This window comes from Diprion similis, chromosome 10 (assembly GCF_021155765.1).
Source record: "Diprion similis isolate iyDipSimi1 chromosome 10, iyDipSimi1.1, whole genome shotgun sequence".
NCBI lineage: Eukaryota > Metazoa > Arthropoda > Insecta > Hymenoptera > Diprionidae > Diprion > Diprion similis.
This window is the reverse complement of record NC_060114.1, coordinates 10,639,498-10,650,928: the sequence shown is the minus strand read 5'-3', so window position 1 is coordinate 10,650,928 and position 11,431 is coordinate 10,639,498.

The following is an 11,431-nucleotide window of genomic DNA, read 5'->3' as shown; positions in this document are numbered from 1 at the left end:
TCATATGAACTGTCTTGATTTTATTTCCAACTTGAATTTTGACATTCTGATTTTCTAATAACTCTCGAATTTCATACGGTCCTGAATATTGATCGCCAAATTTCCCTTTTTTGGGTTCCTTTAGAAGAAAAACTAGATTTCCTTTCACCAAGTTTAACGAATTTAATTTTTTATCATAATAATATTTAGATTTTTCTTTAGAGTGTATCAGGTTTTCTTTAGCCAGATTTTGGATATTTCTAATTTTGGTGAAAAGTTCAACTAAGTATTCTTCGTAAGTTCGATCATTTAATTCCTCAATTATTTCATGTTCAGAAGGTAGTCTCGCTAATTTTCCAAAAACTAATTCGTAGGGTGTATATTTTGTTCCCTCATGAACACTTGTGTTGTAAGAAAACATTGCAAAGTCTAGCCATTTATCCCAATTATTATTTTTCGTAACATATTGCTTTAGATATTCAGCTAGAACATGATGTGATCTTTCTATAGATCCATTTGATTGGGGATGGAAAGCTGTTGTTTTGCATTGTTTGATTTTAAATTTCTTTGCTACTATTTTCATTAATGAACTTGTGAGATTAGCACCTTGATCAGTAAGAATATGCTTAGGAGCTCCAAATTTACAAATAAAATTATTGATCAGGGCTTCTGCCACATCAATTGAGGTTGTTGAATTTAATGGTACTGCTACGGAATATTTTGTTAATTGATCTTGAATTGTTAAAATATATTCATTGTTTGAAGGAGTGATAGGTAAAGGACCTACAATGTCCATAGATATTTTCTCAAAGCTTGAACCTGGCGTGTCAGTTAACACCATAGGTTGCTTAGTTTTAACTCTTGTTAATTTTTTAAGTTGACATTCCATACATTCCGTAACGTACTGCTGGACTTGCAGTTTCATATTTGGCCAAAAATAGTTTTGTCTGATTCTATTGTACGTCTTTGTAACTCCCTTGTGTCCTCCTATTGGTAATGCATGATATTCTCGAATTATCTCAGTACGTTCTTTGAGTGATGGGACTCTAATTAAATTTTTGCAAATTGTTATTCTACATTCATTATCATTAAAAATGGATTCCAACAAAATTCTAATTTCTTTCCAATTTATTTCATCTATTTTTCCAGATTTTGATATTGATAAAGTATTCAAATTTAATTCTCGAACAACATCTAAAAGAGATTTTAACGATTCTATTAAAATATCACGATCCAAGGGTGTATTTACTGATTCCTTGATTGGTAGGACAATACATTTCTTGCTTCCCATTGGAGTTACTCGTGCTTTTCCTAACATAGCTTCTGTGATTTTTGGTAATTTATTTACATTTTGCAAATCTTTAGATCCCTCATCTAACGGAATTCCTCGAATAGTTGTAAAAATGACACAATTATCACTTCGCATGGAAAGTCTATCCCTAGTCTCAATAAATTTTAGATTATTTTGTGATTCTTCCTCATCTGATTCAAGATTTACCATTTCTATTTCACTATCTGCGGATAATTCTGTATCCTTATCAGATTCATCATCAGAATATTCAACAGGGCTGTTCATGATTTCCTTCTTTTTATTTTCAATGGATCTGTGAACTTCTGTGTTTTGTATGTTATTATTTGTGTTAATAGTTTCTAGAATTTCATCATTCATTGTATTATTAGATTGTTCTTGGTTTTCATTGTAAAAAAGATCAGAATCATTTAAAATATCTTCTGCATTGATATGTGTTTTAAATTTTGATTTACGCATTTTAAAATTGTCCGTGTATCTGTCTGGTGCTTTTATGGTCTGTCTGTCTCGAAGTTTACGACCCATATTTCCTGTATTCTGAACGTTTGGGTTTTCCGAATTTCTATCCTTTTCTACACTTGGGCCAGCTATTACACTACCTTCTCGCGATGGACTACCCTCGTGGTATGGTTTACTACCTGAAGGTCCTTGACCTTGTGGCCTATATATTTTGGGTGTTTCAGTTTTCTTGTTGACATATATAAGTACTTGAAATGGTTCTGTAAAAAGGATATCGATCTTTTCTTTTACTTTTTCCCATGGCAATTTATCTAAACCACATCCTATCTTAGGCATAGCGATTTTATAACAATTCAAATTTTCACATAAACTTCTTAGTGATATCAAACTTCGTTCTAATGATTTTAATGTTGGTTTTTCGTTACTTCTTTTTTTCGTTATTAAATAGAATATGTGTCTATTAACATCTTTTAGAAAAGCTACTTCACCAACAGACTTCCTTTGAGATTTCAAGCAACTGACATTTCCGAAACGTTTTTTAAATTCAAGAGCTATACCTGCGCTCATACTGAAATCTTCTGCTACGCAATGAACTAATGAATAGTTTTGGTCTACTGTGAATAAGTCACCTGAAATAATTTTAATATTTCCTGTTGGCTTTCCTTTCACATCCTGGATTTGTTGTTCAATTGCCAATATTTGTGTTTCATTCAACACTGGGTTTCTTGACAATGCGTCAGCATTGGCGTTTATCCTTCCAGGTTTGTATTCCCAGCTATATTCATATTCTGCAAGTTTTAATCTCCATCGTACGAGTCTTGACATTGGATCTTTGACTGAGTGCAACCAAATTAAAGGTCTATGATCTGTGACCAATTTAAATTTCTTTCCATATAAATATGGTCTAAAATAATTAACTGCATAAACTATAGCCAATAGTTCTTTCTCAATTGTTGAATAATTTCTCTCTGCCTGGTTTAACAATCTAGATGTATACGCTATTGGTAAGTCTTTTCCTACTGTACCTTGACTTAATACTCCTCCTATCGCGAAACCTGATGCATCTGTTGTTACGATAAATGGTTTGGTAAAATCCGGATATTGAAGTATTGGATTTTCACACAATTTATCTCGTAATTGATTGAAGGCTTTTTCTTGTGCATCTTTCCAGAGAAATTTAACATCTTTTTTCAAAAGTTCCGTCAAAGGTTTTGCTATCTTGGAGAAATTTGGTACAAAGCGTCGATAGTAACCGATTAGACCTAAAAATTGTTTTATATTTTTCGCATTCTTGGGTTTCGGGAATTCTTTAACTGCTACGATTTTCTTTGGATCGGGTTTTACACCATCCTCACTAATTATGTGGCCTAAATAGACTACTTCTTTCTTTAAAAATTCGCATTTGTCTGGTTGAAGTTTTAAATTTGCATTTCTTAGTTTTGTCATTAATAAATTGAATTTATCTTCGTGTTCTTTGAGTGAACTTGAGTATATTACTATATCATCGAGGTAAACAAATAGTTCTATACCCTGTAAACCCCGTAAAACGTGATCCATCAACCTTTGAAACGTTGCTGGTGCGTTCTTTAAACCAAATGGCATTCTTTGAAACTGATAATGGCCATATGGTGTTGAAAATGCTGTTTTAGCTGCATCCTTGTCTCTCATTTTAATTTGATGAAAACCTGAGGCTAAATCGAATATTGAAAAGTATTTTGCACTACCTAATTGATCTAAAATTTCCGTTATATTTGGTAACGGGTAGGCGTCTCCTACTGTCTTTTCATTTAAATTTCGATAATCTATCACCATTCTCCAGCGTTTATTACCCTTGGAATCGTCCTTTTTTGGTACGATCCATAGTGGAGAATTATATGGAGATAATGACGGTTTAATAATGTCATTATTTAATAAATCCTTTACCTGCCTATTTATTTCTTCTTTATGAACTGGCGGGAATCTATATTGTTTAATATTTATTGGTTGTTCGTCGATTGTATTAATTTCATGTTCTATAACATTTGTGGCTCCTAATAGCTCACCGGGAATATGAAACCTGTCTTGGTTTTCATATATTAGACGACGTATACTTTCTTCTTCTTCGTCATTTAAATGTTCGAGTCTTAACAGCTCTAAGATTTCGTTATAACGGGTTTTTGCATCAATTTTATAAATCTTTCGAATTTTTTGAAAGCTTTGTATGCAATGATCATTTTGGATGCTCTGATTATTTTGATTGCAATGATCATTTTGGATGCTCTTATTATTTTGAATGCGATGATCATTTTGGATGCTCTGATTATTTTGATTGCAATGATCATTTTGGATGCTCTTATTATTTTGAATGCGATGATCATTTTGGATGCTCTGATTATTTTGATTGCAATGATCATTTTGGATGCTCTTATTATTTTGATTTTTTTGATTATTTCTTTTTGAAATTAATTCTGGATTTGAAAACAAACTTTGTTGACCTATTCTATCGTCATTTCCCTGCCCTAAGGAAAGGTTTGACTCAGAAATTCCATTTCTCACTAGAGGATTTGCTAAATCACTCACGCAATTTTCCTGCAAGTCAAGCCCTAAGGTTGAATCGTGCAGCGGTATCGCGCCCTCGCTAGGTAGCAAACTTATGGTCGGTACAAGCAACTCTATCTCCTCGTCCGTAGAATTAATTATTCGAATGTGCGCTTTTCCGTTATCATTTTTAACTAACGCTTCTCCTAAGAATACTCCTTCTTTTACGGTAAATCTTGGTACGTAACCTTCGTTTACGTCTTTATTTTTTATTTTGATATAAAATGGAGCATTTGAACGTGCGGGAATTGTAACTACCTCACGCGTATTGAAATAAAATACCAAGTCGTTTATTTCGACTAATTCTTGAGCATAATTAATTGTTGCTTTTTGAGATTGGAAAAAGTTCGTTCCCAGAATGCCGGCTTGAGGAATTGGAAAATTGTCACTGACGACATGAAAGTAAACGGGCATTCCAGATATTTCAATTTTTACACATCCTAAGGTGTGAACGTAACTATCTGTTATTCCTCTCAGTTGCAACACATTATTCATATCAATATTATTTAATGATGAAAGACTTCCTATTTTTAAAAGATTCGGCTCCGATCCCGTATCTATCATTACGTCTATTTCATCTATCAAGTCCCTGGATTTTATTTTTATTGTAGGTACTTGATCATTGATTTTTAATTTTATTGTTGCGACGCGGACTCTTGTACCTCCTGAGCAATCATGGCTGTTTGGGTTTGGTTGACCACCCGGGGTCCGCTTTGTGTTACCGAGGGTCCCTGGCCGTTTCCCGAATCCTGATTACTCGAATTTTCTTGAATATTTCTACGATATTGCAATTTACGACACACATCTATTGTGTGGCCTGTCTTTTTACAATATCTACAAGATGCTAGATTTTCATTTGTGGAATTACCTACTTGCTCGTTGCTTCGACCACTTTGAGGTTGATTTTGCGTAAAATTTCCACGTCTACTGTTATTTCCGTTATTGCTATTGCTTCTATTACTTCCGTTATCACTTCGCGGTTGGTTTTCTCGTCTGAAGCGACAGTTTTCCGTTGCATGGTTAGTTCGCTGACATATTCGGCATTTTATAAATGATTGCGGATTAGCCTGTTGCGATTGCTGTTTGAAATTTTGAGCTACTTTTCCCCTTGCTTTCTCCATCTCAAGGCGTCCACCTAACTCTATGGCTGTGTCAAATGCTTCGGTAAGGGAGGTATATCCTTTTAAATGTAAGCCTATGCTGAATTCTGATGGCAGTCCTTCTATAAAGCCCTTCAGTGTTTCTGACTCTATGGCTTTTTCCGTTTCCTCATTCACGTAACTGTTTGTGCGTCGTTCACATTCTAAAATTGCGGTCTTAATGTCTTTGATTCGACCGATGTATTCTATAATGTGCTCATCAGATCTTTTGAATGCTCTAGCTAATTCTCCGCGGTAAAAATTCACTGATCGAGAAGGTGCGAAAACTGTCGATAATTTATCTAAGAACAATTCGAGGGTGTCAAAAGTTTGTTCTTCTACCACGATATACGCTTTATCTTTTAGCTTTGCCTTGATATTCCTAACTAGCTGTTTTTCTAATCTAGGTGCAATCACAGCTTTTGCTCGCTTGCAAGCTCGGACAAATTGAGAAAACGGTAAATTATCCCCGTCGTAAGATGGTATTCCTGCTACAATTGAACCCATCGGAATTGACTGTTCTGCCGTAACGATTTCTACTTCATTGTGCGGACGTTCAGTTCTACCTACATTAATTGATTTTAATATTTCTTTCAAGTCTGCTAATTCATCTTTTATACCTGCTTCAGAATTTGGGATGCTTTCCTCGGGTTTTATTGATTTTACTTCTAATTTCGCAATTTCGCACTCTTCCTCTTTTTGCAAATCTTCGAGTAATTTTTTCATTTCCTCTTTTTTCCTTTGGTATTCCTTCTTACGTTCAGCTAGTAATAACATACGCGGGTCTAATGATTTTCTCTTAAGTTTCCTATTTTTAAACTCTTCAATTTGTTTTTGCATTTCAGCTTGTTCTTTTAAAAATTCTTTCTCGCATTCTTCTAACAATACCTGAGGATCTTCTTCTGTTTCTAGACCTTGAATAGGATTGCTACAATCTGAATTATCATTTGAATGTATTTGTATATTTGTTGCTTCATCTCTTGATTCGACAGTTTGAGATAATGCTTTATTAACGTTTATTACCGTTTCTTCGATTTTTTCGGACACTGGTTCTATCCTAATTTCCGATTCTGTTTGTTTGTCTAATGATTTTTGATTTTTTCGCGTTTTTTCTAATTGTCTTTGTGCTTGAACGCGTTCTTCACGTTCCTGTTCTAATTGTTTTTGTATTTCCAACTGTTTGACTAAAAATTCTTGTTCTAATTTTTCTCGCAGTTCACTTTCCCGTTTCTTGATTTCGTCTTCTTGTTTTTGTGTTAAATCCGCTGACCGTGATTCTACTAATTCTTCAGCTTTTCGTACCCTATTTTGTAATGCGTTAATTTGATCAGCGTATGCAGCTTCTGTTTCTTTAAATTGTTGTGATGTACTGGTAATTTTTTTGCGTTCTAAATCTACTAACCGTTTTTCTTCATTCACTTGTTCGGTATATGCTAATAATTCTGCTTCTGTAAGAGGAGTAACCTTTCCGGTGTCCTTTGCACTTCGCGTTAAAGGCATGATTTTAAGATAAATAGGCTATGCTGTCACCAATGAGTTTTCACACTCATGAAAAAAAAAATAAAAATTGAAGTCGTAATCGGTGGATTACTAATAAAAAAAAAAATTCCGGTTTTTGGCTAAATTCGATCCACACCGCTGTTACCACTGTTATGGGCTGGGTTAGTTGATGACCAAACCACTCCCAAAAATATAACGCTTGGCTCGGACTAGTTCTCCCGGATGGTGAATTATTTGAATTTGATGTCGTTTTCCCTCTTGGTTGAACCGACTTTGATAATAAAATGGTCACTTACCTTTTGCTGGTGACCGTTGATTCGGGCTATGTGGGCGGCTCTGCGTGTTCGGCCGGTGGTGAAATTGGTTAAAGTTACTGATCGCTTAATTTATATTAGGCGTTAAAGGTAATTAATTGTTCAACTCGCAATGTAAGTTTAACACACGATATTTGTTTATTCAATTAAGGTTTAAAGAAAATTCTTATAATGATTTTAATTATAAAAGATGAAAGGTTTTAAATATAAAGTCACGGAATTCCCTTTTAGCGCTTTAGTTTGTTAAGTTAAATAAAATAAAAGACCTTTTGAATTTCTAACAGATTCTCTGGTCTGATTGATCTGCCTAGAACTGAGAGAACAAATTCTGTTAAAGACTGTCTGACAATTATGTAATGACTGCTTGACGAAACGGTAAGAACTGCTGAACTATGTCACGACTGACTGACGACTATGTCACAACTGTCTGACGACTATCCCACAACTGACTGACGACTATCCCACAACTGTCTGTTCAGAAAAACTGAGAGTTGAGAATTGAGAAAAACTACTTCCTGATTGGTTCCCAGCATCTTTGAGAGAGCTGTCCAATAAGGAAGTATTGATAAGATTTTGAATTTCCCATTCGCTATTAACTACCCCCGCCCTTTGGGTACGGTGTAGCATGCAAAACCATCTTAACTAATCCCGCCTCTTCCATGAGTGCGGGTGGGAATTGCCGTGCTTGTTTTGGTACATGATAAAAAATATTCTACTGTATGTTCGGGATGACCCTGTCCAAACAGACACTTCAAAGATGGATATATGGATTTTAATCCGTTGCACGTGCGTGCCAGATTCTGCATACCTGGAAATATCGAGAAGCGATTTCCGGTCATCTGGTTACTCTTAGAGAGTTTGTATATTCTAGTCTGTTTAGATAAGGATTATCCCGTAACATTATTTAATGAGTAAGATTATTATAAGCTGGGGGTGGTTATTTCCCAGAGCCGTAAAAAAGTGATAAAGAAAGCCGTATGCATACAATGCATACGGAGACTCAAAAACATGAGATATAAATGAATTTAATCGAAACTGAAATAAAACTAATGAGTAGGGGCAGAGGGCATCGAGGATGTGACATCAGATCGGCCCCAACCATTTTACAGATTTAACCCACACGCAAATCGCGCGTCGAGTTCGCATCCGCTGAGTGCATTTTACCGATGCAGGCTAGGTTTGGTACACGGGCACTTAATCGGGGGTGGGAAGTTCGAGTAAAATATAAAATCCCACTTTCAATTTCTCAACTACACGCGCTCGCGTAGTGAAAGAAGAATTTAATTTTTCAATAATCAATATTATTGTTCTCTCTGATTTCTTTCTTTTCTCTTTCTCTCTTCTGCCAGTAACAACGAGTAAACATCGTGTACGAACAATTTATCATTAACATTCAAGTTGGAACTAAAATTACACAAATTGATAAAATTTTGTTCATGAAAGTGTCTCAATTATTTCTGTTTAACAGCCTCAACAGACCAGAGATCGAGTGATCAGTGGAGTTTCAGAGATTGTCCGGAGTGAAATTTGTGGAGAAATTCCTGTATAATCTTTGCAGAATTATTCCTTAAAATTGGGCCAAAAATTGCAACATTCTGGAATAATAAAACGTGAATATCGTCGTCAGAAATTATCTCGAAAATTTTGTCGGTAATTAAAAAAAAGAAGCACAAATAAGCAATGCGCTGAGTCTGATTCGGCTCCGTTCGATCGGGAAATGTAAAAGCCTCTCGCGTTATATTCGCGTCTAGTTGAGCACGTTTGATAGATGTTAAGCAAGACTGACTGTAATTCGTATTGATTGGAGGTAGGCAGGTAGAGACGCGATTGCGTGTCCAAGAACAAGAACGCTGGCTCGATTCGCCCACTGTTCCGTAATAATTAATCAGGCTACAAACGAGGTTACCCGAGGGTTTGATAGATAAAGGAGATTATCGGGACGGAGAAAGAAAACGAGGAAAGAAATAACTACGGTAAGAGTAACCCATGTAACATATTATATTGCAAATCAGAGCAGAAATTTTTGCGAAAATCTGTCATGCATAAATATTGTCCAGATTTGAGCCACGGTACGAGGTGAAACTAAAATGACGCTTCGAAATCGTTGATAAATACTGCAATCAATAATGCAAATGTCACGTGGTAAACGACATCAGCTGTAATAGTTAGAATTTCACCCTGCAGCTGCACATGCGGATGAATTGCACATGCATATGAAAGGGATTTGTTATATAAAATACGTATTCCTCTATTTTTTTCTCCAATTTTTTTTTGCCTCTACCTGAACGATTTTTTTTCAATTTTTGATTATTTTTTTATTTATTTATTTATCATATGTTTTTTCAGCGGCCTTTCCACAGTTTCCCTCTCTTTCACTTTTTTTTTCTCATCCTTCTTTAATACCTTTACGGGTAGTTCATTAATATTCAACGAAACCTTATCTCTCCGGCAGTTGCCATGTATTTTACCCAATCTCGTTGCGTTATTAAAAATTGTATAGTAATGACGTGCTCGCTGCCGGAGGTAAACGAAGCGAAAAGAGTTAGCTGGTTGAACAGAAACAAAACGAAAGAAAAGAAAAGCAGAGAAATTAAAAATCAAGTTCACGGTACGAATGGTTTCAACTTACTTATGAGGACCCTGGTCATCAACCCTTCGTATTTTCGTACGATGGATAGCCTCCATGTTTGGTCCATATTTATGTCTGCCCCTTAATTTAACCCAAGTGGAAAAAAAAATTGCCGCAACAAATATTTTTTTAATTCACGTTCATCTTCTCCCTCCCAAACTTAATATTCATTCAACAGCCCGCAGAAGTTTTGTTATTTTTTCGAATCTTGTGTGGAAATAGAAAAAACAAAGTTCAACCTACTATTTTGAGACGAGGATAGCTATTGATTGATACGAGAAAGTATTTTCGGATCGATCACCCTGCACGGCGGAGGATTTATTCAAAGCTCATGGTCAACATTATATTCGAATCATTCTCTGCTGTCTCAGCATCGTACGTTCAGCAAGAGCTGGGGTGAAAGAGAGGGAGAGAGAAAACTCTGCAAAGGATTTCTGTGAGCCGCCAGGAGCAGGCTGTAAGATACATCCCGATATGGAGTCGGGAAGCGGAGGTAATCCCGCTGCTTATATTTAATTAAGGGGGATACAAGCTTGAGTGAGATGCCTAAGTCGGTGTTACTTGTCTAATTATCGCGAGAGAAGCGAATCAGTTGTCTGCTACGTGTAGATATATATACATATACATACATATTATAACTATTATCACCAGACTGGCAAATATAAACGAACCATTGATCTATTTGACCCAATTTTCGAGACTTCGTTACGTGGATAAATATTTGAACAATTGCATTTATAGCTAGAGCAAGTAACTGAAATAATAAGTAAAATGAGTTCAAACTGACCGATCAGCAGGTTCTGACGATTTGTAAACATTTACATATTTGAAGTTGAGAAAATTCAATTTTAATGTTGACTTACGGTTGCTGTTAACTACGAAATTTCATCATCATGTAACTTGAGACAAGTCATAATCGAGTCGAGTAAATGAATTATGTTTATCGGTGTATTTTATCATAAAGGTTATTTGTATTTATACGCAATATATATATATATATATAATATTACACAGAAATTTTCCGGAATCACAATCTTGAAAAATGATATAATCATACTCATTTGGAGGTGGAAAATTCTATAAAATATAGGCATATAATTTTATGATATTGTATTCAAATTTATGAAATCATGTAAAATTATATCAAACTTGCACTTTTTCAAAGTCTTACATGATTGTGTAAAATTTTATGAAATTGGATAAAATTATTCAAAGTTATTTAAACGTATATAAGATTAAACAAAATTAAATTCCTATAATTTAATATAAGGTCAAATTCGTTATATAATTTCACATGAATTCATCTGATCGTATAAAAACATTTTTTTCTGGGTAGGTAGAGAATAGTGATAATATGAGTTGTTTACCAATAGTAGAATTGTTTTCCCATTACTCGGATCGGGTCTGGGTTATACGCGTGGAAGAATTACGTCGGCGGAAATGGAAGTTATTCGTCGTCCTGTGGGATGGGAATATTTATTTCACACCTGAGCGAAGTCCCTTCTGGACATCCTGAGGTGACTCT